Source organism: Bombyx mori, chromosome 6 (genome assembly GCF_030269925.1).
Source record: "Bombyx mori chromosome 6, ASM3026992v2".
NCBI classification, from domain to species: domain Eukaryota; kingdom Metazoa; phylum Arthropoda; class Insecta; order Lepidoptera; family Bombycidae; genus Bombyx; species Bombyx mori.
Genome location: NC_085112.1, coordinates 8,219,033 through 8,237,947, shown reverse-complemented (window position 1 = coordinate 8,237,947; position 18,915 = coordinate 8,219,033). Strand labels below are relative to the sequence as shown.

The 18,915-nt window shown below is 39.7% G+C and overlaps 1 protein-coding gene across 2 annotated transcripts in view; it reads right to left on the bottom strand.

Annotated features, from left to right (window-relative positions):
* LOC101746811 (peroxidase) overlaps positions 1–7,648 on the bottom strand; it is an 84,311-nt gene extending 76,663 nt beyond the window's left edge. Inside the window, exon 1 of one of the 2 annotated variants that reach the window (XM_021350898.3) lies at positions 7,456–7,648. The gene's annotated coding sequence lies outside the window, so the exon portion shown is untranslated. The remainder of the gene's footprint in view (positions 1–7,455) is intronic. The other variant, XM_012694251.4, reaches the window with a different exon arrangement.
* Positions 7,649–18,915: the final 11,267 nt, after the last annotated feature.

Genomic DNA, 18,915 nt, shown 5'->3' with positions numbered 1-18,915 from the left:
ACTAAAAAGATATCAATTTGATGGTCACGCAAAAAGTCAGAAACCTGATCACGTTGATTTGCGAGACCGTAAACGTTAAAAAATCCTATCGTTACGGATAGGGGCTTTATTCTACTTATATACGCCATTGATTACCGGCGGAGTGAGGGGAGGACGTACGTATTTAATGACGCGTATACGTCGGCGTATTCCTGCACAACGGCGATAAAGTGTTGTGCAGTGGAGGCAGCGCGAATGGCGTCGCCCAAAGCGTTAACGCGCTCAAAGTTGATCGACTGAAAGAAGTCGATCGCTAAAGCGAGATTTTCGGACGCGGTCGGAGGGCAAGTCGCGGGAGAGGGACGAGTCGCGGGGGCGGGACGAATCGCGGAGGAGGGAGTTGTAGCCGTGTTCGTGTACGGCAGCGGTTTTGCCCAGGCCGAGACACTGGGCACCGCCGCCAGAACGAACGCTGGCTTAGCCTGCGACGCAGAGGGTGCCGAGGCTTTGATGTCTGGGCCGGAAGCTCGGAGGCGGTTTTGGCGGGCGACGCGGCGATTTATTTTAGGGGCTCGGGGGCAACCACGGTAATTCGCGGGGTGACCCTGTGTTCGACACAGGACGCAGCTAGGCGGTTCCGTCGCGGTTTTTTGGTCGCGAGTGCAGAGGGCCGTGGCGTGATCGCCCAAACACTTAACACATCGGGGGCGCGCGTGACAGTTACGGGAAGAGTGCCCGTACAATTGACAGTTATGGCACTGGCTAGGAGTGCCTTTTTTATGGGGGGCTTCGACAGCGATACCAGAGAGCCTACAGACGGTCTGTGTGTTAAAGATTTTCTTACCCTCGGGGGTAGGCTGGAGAGCGACTAGAACCATATTATATGGCTCCCTACCGCGACCGGTGTGCATACGGTGCACAGAATTCACTGGTAGGCCTTGTTCTAACAGGTCGGCTTTTACGAGCTCTACATCTAACTCTTTAGGGATTCCGCGTATTACAACGCGGAGTTCGCGCTCCTCCTGGAGCGTATACGTATGGAAATGAATTACTTTACAACTCATTCATTTCCTTCATGAAGGTTACTTAATTATTATTATTTTTAATGGATTTAATAACCTGGTAAATAAGACCTTTGGGTCAAGTCTTATTTTAATTTTAATGAAACCTTTTTTAAATGTAAATTTAAATTATGAAATGAAATGAAGTTAATTAATATAAAACATGGCATAAAATGAAATTTGATGAGATGAAATGTGGGATGAAATATATTATAATCTCAGTAAAATGGTGGTCATTTACTGAGCCTTTTTCAGTGGACTTTTTGGAGGATCCCGAGAAGTTACGTTCAGCGGCTTTGTTTCATTTTCCCACATATTTTGTGCACTTTCACAGATACTAAACAATTAATAAACCACTGTTATTACACATTTAAACCTGAAGAAATACTAAATAGACAAAATAAAACAAATCCCACAACTTCATTCGTCGCGTTCACGCCAAAAAGTCCTTAATTAAAAATTCAGCCAAGTCATGTGCGTGTATGGTATGTCAAACTTGAGTCTAAATCCGGTTTTAGTAAATACCTATCAATCACTACAAAATTAATTACGACAGCGTTCAAGGTTTCGTTATAGAGTAGAAAAGAAAGGAATCATGTGACCAGCGAACTTGGTCCGACTGGAATAATGAAAGCAGTCGCTTAAGTCACACTAAGTTGCGTAACCGACCGCATTCTACAGACTAAATGTAATCGTGGTACTGTAGATTTTATAGGCCTATCAATTCGATACAATTTGCGTCCAGTTGTCGAGAAATTCGTAAGCAAAACTATTATGTTTTCAATGCAATACTTAAGCTATTAGGATAAATAGATAACTCAAGATATTACTCCGAACAAAATATTTCATTAATTGCAATAAAAGTATTAGCCATATTTACAAAGGATGATAACAAATCATCGTTTTCTTACCCACCACAAAAAATAAGAGCATATGGTCTCTAGTTTCCATAGTATACAGACTATCCTAGTTTAGGGCCAAATAACTGTGTGTTATTCGTCCCAAATTATTCATTTAATATAACGTTTGAAACTATATATGTACCTTCTGAACTAAACCAATATTTAAATAAGCCTAATATTAATCATCATTGATGGTAGACTTCGTAACGGGCCGCCTATAAAAGCATATGGATAGGCACAACAAGGAGCCGTAGCCTCCAAATGGAAGATATTTCTAAAGTATATTCGAACATAAGACTCAACGACGTTTTTAATTTTTTATAATTAATTATTTAATACTAGAGGTCCCGCAGTAGTCGAAATTCAACTATAATTAATTGGAATTGTAAGTTTGTACACTGCTATGATTGTATTTTATACTTCTATAATCACAAATTTTGCCAAGACTACACTATAAAAAATATTAACAAAGACAAACAATATTTAATCTCAATTTGACTACAGACGTCAAGAACAAAAGTTGGACAATAAATAGTATGCATGCGTGTGTGCGTCAAGTATGGTATGTAGTGTGTGTAATGTTTTCTTTATTGATTTAATGTATCTTTTATGCACTATTTAAAAAAAATATTAGCATTGTGCACTTCTTCTCTATATTCTCTATATTCTCTATAAGTGTGGAAAATTTCATACTCCTCCGTCCGCGCAATTTTCGTAAAAAGGGATACAAAGTGTTTGCTTCACGTATTAATATATAGATTCTCCTCTGTTTAGTTTTTTACATATATTTGTTTCGCTAATTTAGACATATTATCATAATATGCATTTCATCTGTCTGCCTATGAATTTAAAGACAAAAATCTTCAAACCGGATGATCGAACACTGTTTTTCGTTCACTGGAGATCTCTTAAGTCTTTTCAAGCGTAAGACAATAGAAGGGGTGGTTCTATGCTAAGTGTAGATTTCTCTGGTGCAGTAAGCTTTTGATGCCGTAGTCCGTGACGTGGTTAAATCGTCCTGACTAATAAAATAATCATTTCAAAAGAAAAAGTGACTGAACTGCGACTTTTTAAATCAACTCCAGACAATGCGCTTTGAAGCGTAAAGGTATGAAATATGTTTGAGTGCATTTTTCGTATACATAAATTTAGAAAGCTCCCATTTTATACATGAATTTTATAAGTTCAGTGAAATAAAGGCTGTGTCTGTGAAAGTGTAGAAGCAGACTGTCGTCTGAAGTTTAACGCTCCAGTAAATGATAAATAAGAAAAGAAGACAAGATTTTAGTACATAGATTCTTAATAGCAGCTCACATTTTGTGATTCGCATTTGGGCTAAGCCTCAGTGCCAGACTTAATATTAATAACTTCATTTCCAAATTAAAGAATAGTCCTTGAAAGACTTCCGTGTTGAATAAGGGCTATTTTGTAAAAATCAATGGAGCGTAATTTATGATCATGCGGGACGTTCAATCATCGTTTGCATTTTAAAATAGAATTCCCACATCAACTTCATATCTCGAGGTTAGTGGCAGTATTAGCGTTTCCATGTCTTTGTTCTGTGATTACGAATAGAAAAAAAAACTTTCCGCTTTTTATTTATGTAATTTCAAGTTTTTTTTTTTATTGCCTTTCTAGTCAGACGAGCATACGGCCCACCTGATGGTGAGTGGTTACCGTCGCCCATGGACTTCAGCAATGCCAAGGGCAGAGCCAAGCCGCTGCCTACCGCTTAATACTCTCCACAAGCCTCGTTTGAAGAAGGACATGTCATAGCGTTCGGGAAACACCGTGGAGGGGAGCTCATTCCATAGCCGTTTCAAGTTAATGATTTCTTCTGTCCGGCCAGACGAGTTTCATTGGTTTTTAGAATTGCCTATGAAGGAGCACTAATGACTTGTAATGTTTCAGACGCCCTTCATTATCGGAAGAAAAAAAACCTTGATATCTGAGCACTCTGAATTTTGTCGCCTTAACTTTGTTGATTTTGTTTTCATCGTCTATGCTTGACTGTGTGACTAATTGAGTTATAATGGTAGTAGTAGGTTCTTGGAGATCATAGAAATAAATGCCATACGGTAAAACCGCCTATCTTGAGACATAAGAATGAAATCTGAATGCGATTAAAACAACACCTACAAACCAGTAAGTATATCGATTGATTTTAATAATGAAGCCTTAGGTGCTCGCTAGCATAACAGCTCAAGATCTGAGCTGTTGTGCTAGCTTCAGAAGCTGAAGAAGAAATAAGGCTAAAATACAGAATCAAAGCATCGAAAAGCCTCAATGGAGATTCTTAAGTTAGACATCCTTTGGGGTTACCGAAAATTTGTGTACGTAGCTAGCCGATAACAAATCATGAAAATAACTATTGATCAAAAGATGAAATGCTTAGTATTTAAAAGTACGGGATTTCATTTGCCAAATATCCTCTTTACACTTTGCCAAGGGCCGTGATATTTTTAAAAATACCCTCTGAAGGCGAAGAAAATAGACATAACGAGGTTACCACCAAACTTTTTAATACATAAATAGGATTTGATGTCATCCCTTGTGCAACTCATTTCTTAAAACTCATGTATCAAGGTGGTTTGGCGTCATTTTCGACGTAGCCGTCTATGAGCTTCGGTAAAAAAAATCGGATCATGATTTCCTTTTATTTATGTACATACTTATATTTAAAAACACTTTCGCTTATTTGTGAACAAGGTTTATTTTCACAGTTCAATTACAATATTTTGTAATTTAATCAAAATAATGACAAAAGAACTATACCATTATTCATTCAGTATGCAACAATAATGAGAGTTGTAATAAGGTTGTCAGAGGAAACTTTATTATACAAAATTCTGAATGTCATTCTGAGAAAGAAATTCTTACAAAAGCTCAAAGAACAATTGAAAAAGTTTTACACGACGTTGTAACTCAATTTTTTCGCGAAGATTTTTTTGATCTCACATCTTCATCTCGAATGTGACAACCCTTCAATGTAATAAACTGTTTAAACGTGTTACACGTAATCGCTGACAGCGAAACTAATATTTGAAAGCATGTTTTCTACGCTATTTACATAAGCTCAAAGATAGCAATTAGGTTGCTCAAATAATGGAATATTATTGTCATGTGTGGCTTCTGAATTAAAATTTAATGATCAATGAAACTCTGACTAAGAGAACATCAAATAATGAAATCAGATATTGAGTGTTGTGTTTAATTTTATTAATGAATTAAGGATAATTTTTTTGACTCACTTCGAAGCGCCTTGCGCACTTATAAGTTTGCCTTCTCGTGACTTTATATGCAGATCTATTAACAATGTTCACATTTTTTCTTTTTATCATCGGTAACGTATTTTAGATTTTGCCGCTGCTTTTTCGCTAAGAGCGTCAATAGATGTATTTTTTTTTATTGCCTAGATGTGTGGACGAGATCACAGTCCATCTGGTGTTAAGTGGTTACTGGAAACCATAGACATCTACAACGTAAATGCGCCACACACCTTGAGATAGAAGTTCTAAGGTCTCAGTATAGTTACAACGGTTGCCCCACCCTTCAATCCGAAACGCATTACTGCTTCACGCCAGAAATAGGCGGGACGGTGGTACCTACCCGTGCGGACTCACAAGAGATCCTACCACCAGTAATTACGCAAATTATAATTTTGCGGGTTTGATTTGATTTGGTGTAGATAGTGGAACTGAGGAAAGAATTAGGAATAGTGCCAACACTAAGTTCTTTCGTGAAGTATACATGTCTCTAGTAGTTATAGTGAAATAATTTCTCGCTGGACAGTAACTTTATAGAATCATAGAAATTCTAGTGGTAGAATATTCTTAAGCTTACGAGGTGCTCTTGGATCGGATCAACGAGTTTTCCTAAAATCCTGAATTCCTGAAATTTTAAATCGGTGACACAAAAACAGACGTTAACAGTTTTTTTTCTTTTTCAAGCTGTTCCTTTTTTTTGTACTACCGAATAAGTTATCATTGAGCATGTATATTTCGCAACAACAAGCCATTCTCTTGAGCCGTAACCGTGTCGAGGAAAAACTTCAGCGGAAAATAATAAGGTATTGTCCCTCGCAACCGTATGATTGACATTGTTTACAGTATTGTTGCAATGGATTTAATTAACTATTTCGCTTGCTTCGGTGCTAATAGATTTATTAGTGTACCTAAAATGTAGTTCAATATTGAATAGATAACTTTTTTAGTTCTTAACGTTTTCTGACTCACTATCTTATTTTTTCGTCAACTACGCATTAGTACAAACATGAAATCACAGACCTCATGTCTCAAGGAGAATGGCGGCTTTAACGGTTTGACGTTTATGAGTTCCGGTAACAGCTTAACGACAGGTGATCCATGATCTCGTTCAATCAAATACGCCATAAAAAAATAAAAAAAATAAGGCTATCATAAAAAAATTAAATAAATTAATTATATTTATCAAAGGTAAACTTATCACAAGCAATTAATTAAAATTTACATCATTTATTTAGTAAGATATACAAATATTAAACCACATATCCTATGACGTAACTGTGTCTATAATTGCGACTAGTTTAAAAAATACCATAGCGATATGTACCCACATATTCCTTGAATTTGATCTATAAATAAAGAGAAAGGAATTCATACATGTAACAATTACAACATAGAGATGAAGGTTTCCCATGCTTTCGATGGTATTGCGTGTACAGCATAGTAAAACTACCAAGATCATAATATTATTATTTGATTGCTCACGATCACTGCATAAGATAAGTCACATTAAATCTCAAACCAGTCGCTTTATTTTTCGTTAAATCCACTGAAAATTCAAAATGAAATGTTTTTTCGTACTTGACATTGCTAGCACGAAAAATTGACAAAAAAAGAACAAAATTAAATGCTGTCAATAGATATATTTAACATACTAAAAAACTACAAGTAGCACTCAGTCCACACGGGTAGATACCACCGCCCTGCCTATTTCTGCCGTGAAACAGTAGTTAATGCGTTTCGATTTGAAGGGCGGGGCAGCCCTTGTACTTTAAAAAATGAAACCTTAGAACTCATGCCTCAAGGTGGGTGGCAGCATTTACTTTTCAGATGTCTATGGTCTCCGGTGACCACCTAACACCAGATGGGCCGTGAGCTCGTTCAGCTAAGCGATAAAAAAAAACTATCTAAAGACCAGATTACGAAAATAACATCGTACAGATCGTAAAATTTCAAATTTTTATTCCACGGAAAACCGTAACTTAAATTTCAAAGCAATCTATCTATATACATTTATAAAAATGAATTGCTGTTCGTTAGTCTCGCTAAAACTCGAGAACGGCTGGACCGATTTGGCTAATTTTTTTAGTTTAAAAGATAGATATATATGAAAATGCTAAAAATTGTATCAAAATAACAATTTTGTTTTTCCTATGATGTGTCCCCCAAAAGCTTAGGTCTTTTATTTATCGATTGAGGCACTACGAAGTCTGCCGGGCCAGCTAGTTACTAAATAAAAATAATACATACCTGTAAAAACAGAAACAATGAAACTCCAACAGCGAAACACAAAACTACACTGTATTATTATTATTATTCACTACAATATCAATTAAAGTAAGATAGATTTGAAATTTATTTTTCCCGCGACTCTTGTGCGTGCTTAGACAATAATGCGCGACTGCGAACCACTGCAGCGGCACCCACGGATCACTAAAGCGGTTCGAAGGGTGGTCTTCCTATTATATACGGTTAAAGCGGGGATAAATGTACAGTCTAAAAAACATAGTATGAAATTCTTATATGGTAATCAACTTCAGATTGTTGATTATTCAAAAAGATGTGACGGAACTTTTTTTTTTTTCTTTATTAGTAATACTTTGTTGGCAATCTATATAGTTTATTTACTAAATGAATAAACATAAGTGCTTTTTTATTTTTTTTTATTGCCGTATAGGCAGACGAGCATACGGCCCACCTGATGGTAAGCGGTTACCGTCGCCCATGGACTTCAGCAATGCCAGGGGCAGAGCCAAGCCGCTGCCTACCGTTAATATAATAATGGTTTGAAGTAAATACTTTATGTAAGTTATCATAGTTTTAATTCCCCATCGATATTCTTTTGGACATATTGAGCAATAAAGAAGAACAGGACTGTAATGTTTTTTTTTTTAATTCACTTGAATTTTCGGAAGTCATTACTAGTTTCCTGCATAATGTTGGTTTCGGATTTCTTTTCGCAGCTGCGGATTATAAATATCTCAAGTACAGAAGACGTGTTTGTATATTGATTGGTAATAATTAATTTTTAACAATAATATTTGTTACTTTGAGGTTACAAAAAAATCGTATCGAACGAAATAGTAATTTCAATTTAGAGAAATAGTACTAACATAGAGAAATTTGAAAACAAACTAAAATCGTCTTCTAATGTACCTACGAGTATAATCGACAAAAAGTGATGTAGGAAGTAAGTATAAAATACCTATACTTAATTTTTTTACATCTTTATCATAACTTGAGTATATGGTCGTATTTTTTCGTTTATTAATTTATCAAGCTATTATACGGCAGTGACAAAACATCAGCTCTCTAAAGATAAACACCAAAGATCAAAACGTTGTTTCTTAAGATTACCCGGATAGAAAAAATCATCCACCATACCGAATGGTTATATATTGAGATTATAAGTCAGTTTATTATTCTCAGTTGATGACAATCTATGTTTAAATTTAAAATCATTAAATTTATAATTACTTACGTAGAGAGGTCGACATTTTTCTCTTTAAAATAAATATAAGCTTAACTACTTATAATAGGTGTAAACAATATAACGCCACACACTTTTTCTAACATTTCGTAAAAGTTTCGATTCTTGATATATATCGGTCTCGTGTGAAACTCGTCTCGCAAGATCAAATCATTGTGCTATTGTTTGAATAAGCGATAAAATCTAAAAACAAACGCTTCGAATAAATACTAAGCGCTAATACTATATTTGTTCTAAGTAACCTACTACTTTGATGGAATAAGTATGATAGTGTAAGAAGTCAGACTAATCAAACCTCAACCATTAGACGACTCATGTATCTATAGATACTTCTCAGCACTGCTGCCCATTAGGCCTGTGACAGAAGCCTTTTCGAATGGAGGCAGAAAATCAACAAACTGCATCAAAAGACCAAAGTTCTCAAATATCAATAAATTATCGTCTACCACCAAGTAGATCAAAGTCGCATATCGCCATGCTTTCCATCTACTTGCGCTTATCTATATCAGTTGAATTTTGCACCGAAAAATTCATCCACAATAATTGGCTGACAGTTTTAATAACACTTGCTAATCTGGCTGGCACATGATTTTCTTGGGTAATTTAGGCATAATTTTCATCGTCATTGGTGTGGGAGGTTAAGTCGGTTAATGAAGTGATAATATTATATTTATAAACAAACTAGTTGACCCGACAAACATTGTTTTGCCATATATAAGATTTCTAGGGAATTTCTAGTGTAGAAAAAAAAACTAACTTATTGTAAGTGTGTAAGGATGTGGTAAATGAGTGAAAGAGGTATGTAGTGCTGTGAACGATGAGGGAATGTATAATAAAAATAACAAAACCTCATTCACGACATAATACCTCATTATAACAAAAAAAAAAAGTCCAAATAAAAAAATATATGTTAGGGGTGGACAACCCTAATCACTTAGGGGTATGAAAAATAGATAGAAGGCGATTCTCAGGCTTACTGAATATGCATAAAAAATTTCATGAGAATCGGTCAATCGGTTTCGGAGGAGTATGGGAACGAACATTGTGACACGAGAATTTTATATATTAGATTTATAAACAAATAACCGAGACCTAATGGGTAGACCGGGGTTGCATACTATATATTTTCGAATTAGTTATTGGACAGATGATATCATCCAAGATTCTTTAACCTATAAAAAATTACAACATCTAATACATATATTAACATTCCCGAAGACAAGGTCACGATTTTGAAAATTTTATTTTTGGTATTTTAGACCGTTCTTTGTTTTTAAAGTTGAAAATATTTTAGTGTTAATGTTTTTTGGAACGAAGTTCCTTATGGGACGATGCGGAGGGGTACCCTTTTTTTTTTTTTTTTTTTTTTTTCCGGTAGAGGGCCGAACCTCCTACGAGGTCCCCGCGCAAAAGGGGCGCGCGCGGTATGTGAGACTCAACGATCTGCATGGTGTTGTGAGCAGACCGCGGGCCCAAGGATTTTAGAGCCCACCCACTAAACGACTCCTCTGCACTCTTACACCCGACGTCCGATCCCCTCCGAGGTCAGAACCCGGATGAGGTAGGGGGGCTACCGCGGTCAACACTACAACCAGACGGCGCGGCTCACCCCAAGGACGCCCAGCCGACGGAGCCTTCGAGGCGAATCGAAGGCTCTGAAACGTCGGCCGTCTCGGTACGGCAGCCCGTCGGGCCGCCCAGACGGTGCCGCTGGTGTCCCGGAATACCCCGCTGGACCAGAACCAGCCTGCCGGGTCGGGACGCGATACACCGTCGACCGGTCGCTCTAATCACTCCACGGCGGCGTTCTAGAGTGCTGGTAGCGCGCCGCGCGGCCTCACCCCCTCAGGTCGCCCCTTGACCTTCACCGGGGGGAGGCCGCCACCTACAGGGGCCGGGACGTACGGGCGTATTCCCGCCTCCGGCCCCCGGCTCGACGGCGACGGATCGGTGCGGAAAGGGAAGAGCTCTCCCTCTCTCGCTCCGCCGCCTCCTTCTGCGAGATGGTGGACTCGCAGAAGTCGAGCATCGCCTTCCAGGACGCGTCGCTGCCGAGCATCGTAGCCACGACGCGCGGCAGCGAGAGGTCCTCTCCTATGACCGCGACGAGGGCGGCGCGTTGCTCGTCGAATCCAGAGCAACGCGCCAGCGTGTGTTCCGCTGTGTCTTCCTCGTCGCGGTCCGCGCAGTGGTGGCACTGCGCCGTCGGTTCCCTTCCGGCTATCTTGTGCAAGTACCGGCCGAAACAACCATGGCCGGTAAGCATCTGCGTTAGCCGGAAGGTGAGGCATCCGCGGTCGCGGCCCACCCAGTCCGCGAGAACCGGGCGGACCGCCTCGACGGTACGGAGGCCGGCCGACGGGTCCGCCAAGCGGCGAGACCACGCCTCCAGCACGGACCGCCGAGATTGGAGCCTCCGCGCTCGAACTACACCTTCGCCGGGGCGCCCTTCCCCCCTAGAGCGGAGGTCGCTACGCCACCTGTAATCGGCAGCGAGCGCCTCCGCCTCCAGGTCCCAGGGTGGCGCCCCGGCGAGCAAGCACGCCGCCTCGAAGGAGACGGTGCGGTATCCTCGGATCGCCCTGACCGCGATCGCGCGCTGCGGACGTCGCAGCGCCGCGACGTTCTCGCGGGTCAGGGCGTGGCACCATACGGGAGCCCCGTAGAGTGCCATCGACCGCACCACCCCCATGTAGAGGCGGCGCGCCACCTGATCGGGACCCCCGACGTTTGGAAGAACCGGCTCAGAGAGCCGGCCGTCGCCATCAGCCGAGGGCCCAATTTTTCGAAGTGAGCGCGGAAGCTCCACGCGGAGGGGTACCCTAACCGAAAAAACGTCCGTAACGTAAGATTTTTATTAGTAATGCACACAGTGTACGACTTAACTTTGTAATAACGTACAAAAAATAACATTTTTTTTATAAATCGTTGTTATTAAAATAAATAAAGTTGATAACTTTGTAAAGTAGTTTTTTTTTTATCAATAAAAAAATCATAATAAAAAATGTATACCCGAATAATTATTTTCTTTATACCGTTATCCCTCTATAAGGAACTTCGTTCCTGTCCGGTGTCCAACGACACCACACATATTTTTTCTTTTCTTTTTAATTTATTTAATATCCGAAGGCAAAGATCCATCTAGTAATTATCACCGCTATATACGCTGGCAATACCACAACAATCGGTCTTAACAAACTCCCATCCCTGCTATAAAACTATTGAAAAATATTGAAATTACTATATTGGTAGTTTAATTTGTGGTTAAATTGGTAGAGTTCTTTTACAATATCGTTTTCAAACCCATTGTTTATTCGATATTATATCGATACAACCAAGTTACCCAATATTTGTTCATGAATGACTTCCATGGTGACAGAATAACATATTGTGCTCGCCCACCTGTCCTGGTGAATCTGGAAAGACCTCCGGGCCACCAGTAAACCTTCAATCACAAAAAAAAAAAGAATAACATATAATAATAATAATGCTTATTTCTGTCAGTACTATGGTAGGCTAAACAATCCTTCCAGTTCAACCCGTCCAGTTAACGTTATTAGTCACAGCCATTCCTTAAAAGAAAAACCATGACCTATGCAAGCGTAGTGTTCGCTCACGCGGCCCGCACGAACTTGAAACCCCTTCAAATAATACAATCCCATTTTAGCCACCGGAGCCCCATGGTATAATATCGGGAACGTGGACCTCCACGACGACATGGACAAAGAGTCCATCAGTAAGTATCTACGGTCGGCATCAGTGCGCCATTTCAAGAAAGCGGCACGACACGAGAACCCTCTCATTGTGGCCGTCGGCAAATACATTCCCGATCCTGCGGACCAAATGATAAACAGTCGACATCGCCCAAAACACGTCATTTCGGATTCTCCTGATCCACTAACGGTGCTTTTAGGTACCCCATGCACCGATCATCGTTCTCGTCGAACCCGTCGCTTGCGATAAAGGATTTGGCGAGTAAATTAACCCACTCGCCGGATCTTCTCAGTGAGCCTCGTTTCCGATCCGGTGCTAGAGTTAATGTTAGCAACGGCGTCAGGTATGAGTCCCGTGAGCTCACCTACTAGTTAAGACTACGCTGAAATGGTCTCTCAAGACCATCAGCTTAGGTAGGAATAAAAAGGAAAACGTGAAAATGCGAAATATATTAACTAAAAGACACTTTTATTAGATGATGCACCTAACCACGCTTACTTTATCTAACGCCAGTGCTTAAGAGTTTTTAAGCAATAAAATAAAATCGCCGTATTACGACAAACAAGTTCCAGGAATTGCAAATTAGCTGCAACAATATTTCGGTTCAGAAAAAAAAAACTACACATGTACCTAACTATTTCGTGTCGAAATGTTTACATAAGATCACTAATCTTATCATTAAAACTAACCAAATCGTGACAGTTCTAATTTATTTGACGACATGAGTGCGCAACAAAGGTTAAGAAGCGCTTTTCATCTGTGGTTGGAACAACGATCTAAGTAATAACGTTCTAATGCGGCTAGATTATTTGCTGATACAATTTTTTATCTTTGGCATCATTGTGCACGTACGTTTACTTGAACATGAGAACAAGAGAAATTAAACTTGATTTTCTCTTCACCTTAAATGCTTAAAGTGAGTGTGGGTGCATCAGAGAGAGAGAGAGAGAGGGTATACTTTATAATACACAAAAAGATATTTATCTTTGAAAATCAGTCAATATAATTTACACAATAGGATGTCTTGTCGCTGAGTGCAATCTCTTCCAGACAACACCTTCGTCTAAAGAAATTCTCAAAAAGATATGAGAGAAAAATTTACGAATCTATACAATATGAAATTGTTCATTAACCTTTAATATTTGTTTAACTCACGCGCAACAAACAATTGGCCATATCAAACGGCCTACGTCCAAAAAAAAATCACTTGCCTTGGGCTCAGATAATGTTACGAAACTAAAGCAAGTTAACGAGCTTAGTCGCAATTGTCTTTTGGGTTTACAAAATCGACGCGTACGTACCGATTGTGCGAATTTCTGCAAAGAATGTCGCAATACTACTCCGTAAATCGACCAGAAGGTGCGAAAACCAGACGGTAATGCTATATGTATTACAAAGAGCAGGGATTGTTTACTGAACAGATGAGTTCGGCTGACTTAAGGCTGGCCTAAGGCATGACGTGTTTTCTATCTATCAACCATTTATCCATCATCCATCAACCAAGCGATTTAAAAATTATTGTGATTAATACCTTGATGACCTTTTTATTATAACAATTTTGTTTATCTTATTCATTGCCATATGTCTACTCTACGGGCTTCAGTTACAACTTAAAACCGGAAAGGCCGTGGGCTCGTTCATAAATCTAATATAATAAAAATATTACTTTTTTACAACTTAATTCAACGCTCAAATAAAATATTGAAAATATTGACAATGTAATATTAAGTTTCACTTGAAAGGCTATTTTCGATATCAGCTCACAGTCATCGGTGAACAAACAGTTATTCAAATTTGTCTTAAATACTGAACAAATAAAAAACAAAATCAAATCTTGATATTCCAACCATGGAGTTAATAAGTACCTAATTCCAACCTTCTCACGATCATTTTAGAATCCTATTTACTACATAAATTGATCGACGCTTTCTTCTTTCTTTTATAGACATTTAATCTCGCAAACAGTTCACATTATCTCTATCGATTAGAACTAGATTTGTGGCCGAAAACTTACTAATCCCTAGAAAGATTAGAGCTGAACCAAATTCAATTTGACGTCGTCTTGGTCTAAAATAAGACGCCCAGTGTGCTCGTATCAGCAATGCGGCTATGCCGGTGCTCAAACCCCGCAGGCAAATAACTACTATTCATTCTAAAGAACCTTTTTACTGATGGTAGGACCTCTTGTGAGTCCGCACGGGTAGGTACCACCACCCTCTGCCAAGGACATTCGAAAGAGCAACCTGTTGGCGGTGTATCGCGTCCCGAGCCGGCAGGCGGGTTCTGGTCCAGCGGGGTATTCCGGGACACCAGCGGCACCGTCTGGGTGGCCTGACGGGCTGCCGTACCGAGACGGCCGTCATTTCAGAGCCTTCAATTCGCCTCGAAGGCTCCGTCGGCTGGGCATCCTTGGGGTGAGCCGCGCTGTCTGGTTGTAGTGTTGACCGCGGTAACCCCCCTACCTCATCCGGGTTCTGGCCTCGGAGGGGATCGGACGTCGGGTGTAGGAGCGCAGGGGAGTCGTTTAGTGGGTGGGCCCTAACATTCCTTGAGCCTGCGGTCTGCTCACAACACCTTGCGGACCGTTGAGTCCCACTTACCCCGCGCGCCCCCTAGGCGCAGGGACCTCGTAGAAGTCGACCTCCGGCTCGAAAAAAAAAAGAAAAGGTACCACCACCCTGCCGGTTTCTAATAAAAACGCATTTCACAAATAACTTTCGCGGTGAAGGAACGATAGCATAGTATAGTAATAAGCAATAAATAAAAGCAATAATCTAAGCAATAAAAAAAAACAATAACAAAAATAAATAAATAAATATAATTTTGCCTAGTTACTTGTATACTTACATTATTACTCGCAAGAGTTTAAGCAGCTTACAGGATTAAGGAGCGTCTATTTTTGCCTCGAACCAATCGTGCGTCTCAGTTTGAAGGGTGGAACAGCGTTAGGAGACTTTGACTCTATGTTTCTTTGCTAACAACATTTGCTTCTTGATGTTTATAAGTTCCGGTAACCACTTAACACAAGATTGTTCATTAGCTTATTCAACCGTCCATGAAAAAATCCGTTCTGCATTCTTGAAACAGTACATTTTAATTAATGGACCTACGCATATGCAACTACTACACTTGGTCGAGTGAATACAAACATAACCAAAAAGATAGTAACAGCTTACGAGGATTCAAACCGAAATGTAATAATACTACAATTCCAATGGTGTTTCGGCGCTCCTGATCTGAACGAAATCACTGAACCTATTGAAACTTGATACTCCTCGGCCGCAAGTCCGGAAGAGATTATTTTTGTTTCCAAAAGTTTCTCTGAACTCGGGAAGCCGCGAGAAATGACGAGTAATTGAAAAAAAAGGATCCGCTGTCAACAATTATTGCAGTTAAATACAATTTCCAATGACTATTGATAAAATTTGATATAATATCAATTTCAAGGGATTTTTTTAATGCCGTTCTTCGTAGTATGAAAGATATACTTTTTTTCTTTATCAATCAATGCACTTACTACGCTTTTTTCTGTATATGTATTGTTGAATACGCAGTAAATCCGTAAATGAACAAAGTGCATGCAGTATTAGAAATAAACAAATATAGTTCACCAGTCAAACCTAGCGCCACTGTAACCATCACTTCTTGCATGAAAAAGTTAATCAGAATAAAAAAATCCAAATAATTATAATTACCCGCATTATGCGGGTTAGTGCATGCCCTTGCCTGAAGCGATAAATACACTCAGACCTCATCATGGTATGGCCATGACTGCTTATGCTTGATGCCAGATATGTTCATACATGAGCATGATAGGACATTGGGGAAAACAAACAGGGGTTCGTACTAAATTTTTTTTTTTTATTGCTTAGATGGATGGACGAGTTCACAGCCCACCTGATATTAAGTGGTTACTGGAACACATAGACATCTACAACGTAAATGCGCCACCCACCTCGAGATATAAGTTCTACGGTCTCAGTATAGTTACAACGGCTGCCCCGCCCTTCGAACCGAAACGCATTACTGCTTCACGGTGGAAATAGGCAGGGTGGTGGTACCTACCCGTGCGGACTCACAAGAGGTCCTAGCACCAGTGATTACGCAAATTATAATTCGACCTGATCAAACATCTGATTATGACACGCATGTTCATATCTGATCAGGTCCGATCATTTACTCCCAGGCTGTTTGTAGTTTACTAACAATGATAATGTCTTGACAGTTTCGTTTATGTCGCTCGTTTCACGATCGAAAAAACATTTATATTTAAGATGAAGAGCGTTAAATTTTCAAATTAACAACCTAATATAGAAGAGTACATTGACATCGCCAACCCATACGAATCAACATCAAACGACTTTAGTTAAAAATAAACGTTCAAAAATGTTATTTCAAGAAACGTTTTCTTAGCTTTAATATAAAAAATAAGGGGTATTTGAAAATCAACCAGGCGGAAAATGTAATAACATTTTCAAAGTTTCAATTTGAGATAAGCGTTTTGAAGGACGGTATCATTTGTCGTAACTTGTGGAATTGTCTTTTTGTTTTCGTAATAACTACGAATGACGATTGCCACTTAGAAGGCAGACGAAAAAGTAAATGTTTATCTTTATTTTAATTCTGAAACCAATTAAATTCCAATCCTCTTTGGCCGCTACCTAATTGTCATAATGTGCTCGTGTACGCCTAATATAAGCGATCTTATTTCTAACCGATCGCGCACATTGCGGGCAGGTGGCACACTGTTTATAAGAGATAGCACAAGGCAGTCGTTTGTTTCTTACTTCTTACAGTTCATCGCAGCGTTTCTCGCCGGTCACCGTCCTCGTCGAACCCGTCGCTTGCGACGAAGGGCTCGACGAGCGAATTAACCCACAGACACAGCCCACTGAGTTTCTCGCCGAATCTTCTCAGTGGGTCGCGTTTCCGACCCGGTGGTAGATTCTGCGAAGCACTGCTCTTGCTAGGGTCAGTGTTAGCAATTCTCCGGTTTGAGCCCCGTGAGCTCACCTACACAAGCTAGGGTAAGCTGAAATAGCCTCTCAAGGCTATCAGCATAGGTAGGAAAAAAAAAGCGTTTCTCGTCAAAGTCTTTAACTCTGGATTTCACCAAATATAATGCTGTAATGCCGATAAGAGTAACGCCATCCTCCGCCGCATAGTCGAACAAATATCGAAGGATCTAGTGGCATCTAGAACGCTCGAGAAGTACAACGCCATCTATTGTCAGATAGCGTAAACACACCATACTCGACTTTTGTGGAATATTCTCGACGATTCTGGGGATTTCGTCTCGACTATAAAAGCGTTGCAGAGATGGCACGCCGTCAGTTAGTAATCGGAACGACTCGAAGGGAAACAGCGGACGGATGACCTGAAGCGAAGCAGAAGAAGCGAATTGAGAATTTTAAGCTGTTTTTGAAGTGTTTTAAGTATTCTAAGTGTTAATACAGTGTCAACTTGTAACTCGGTAAAAATTTTATTTATCCCGAACCCCAGCGTGTAACAATACAATAACTCTATTCGGTATACTGTATTACACAGTAGACATAATCTATAGTGACAGTAGCACAGACCTGACTATGCCCCTGATATCTTATACCTTTAAACGAGCAATTCTTGTATATACTTAGTCTGGCCATAAATACTGTTACAATAAAATAAAATAAAATCTATGGCAAATAACATTTATTACTTTTACAGTGTGTTAATACATAAATATAAAACAATATAAAGTATAAAAATCTTATTCGAAGTGGTCTGCATTGGCTGCAATACAGTCCTTTAAACGTTGAGGCCAGTTATCAATAAGCACGCTCTTTCCATGGGAAAAATTTTCCCTGCCAATCGTACGGATTGTTTTAGGGACTCCAAATTATCATGGTGTTTAGAGCAAGCCGTACTCTCAAAAACTGACCATAAACCATAATCCAGCGGATTAAGATCGGGACTAGACGACGGCCAGTCTTCAGCTCTGATGATGTCCGAAACGTTCGTTTCCAACCAAGACTGCGTAGACCGAGCTTTATGACCTGGCACCGAGTCTTGCTGGAAGGACCATTCTTGATTATTGAACATGGTGTTGTTAAGGGGCTTCACTACCTTCTCAAGAATGATATCTTGATACACTTGTGCTGATATTTTGATACCTTTTTCACAAAAGTATGGCCCAGTCACTCCATAGCTAATACCCCACCAAACTATCACTGAAGTCGGATAGTGCCCACGTTGCACTCTGTCGACAAATTGAGAAGCTTCCTTAGAGCTTGGAGCATAAATACGGTCATTTTGTTTGTTAAAATGTTGCTCAATTGTAAAATTTTTCTCATCCGTTGTTTCGATTTTACCACCCTATTCTCTTTTAAATTATCAGTTAAGAAATGACCAGTACGTCTCTTACAGGCTGCAAGTCCCAAGTCATCTTTTAAAATACGCGACATGGTTCTAGGTGCTATCTTCATCTCCCGAGATAAACTCTTTTGCTTTCGGACAGGATTTCTTCG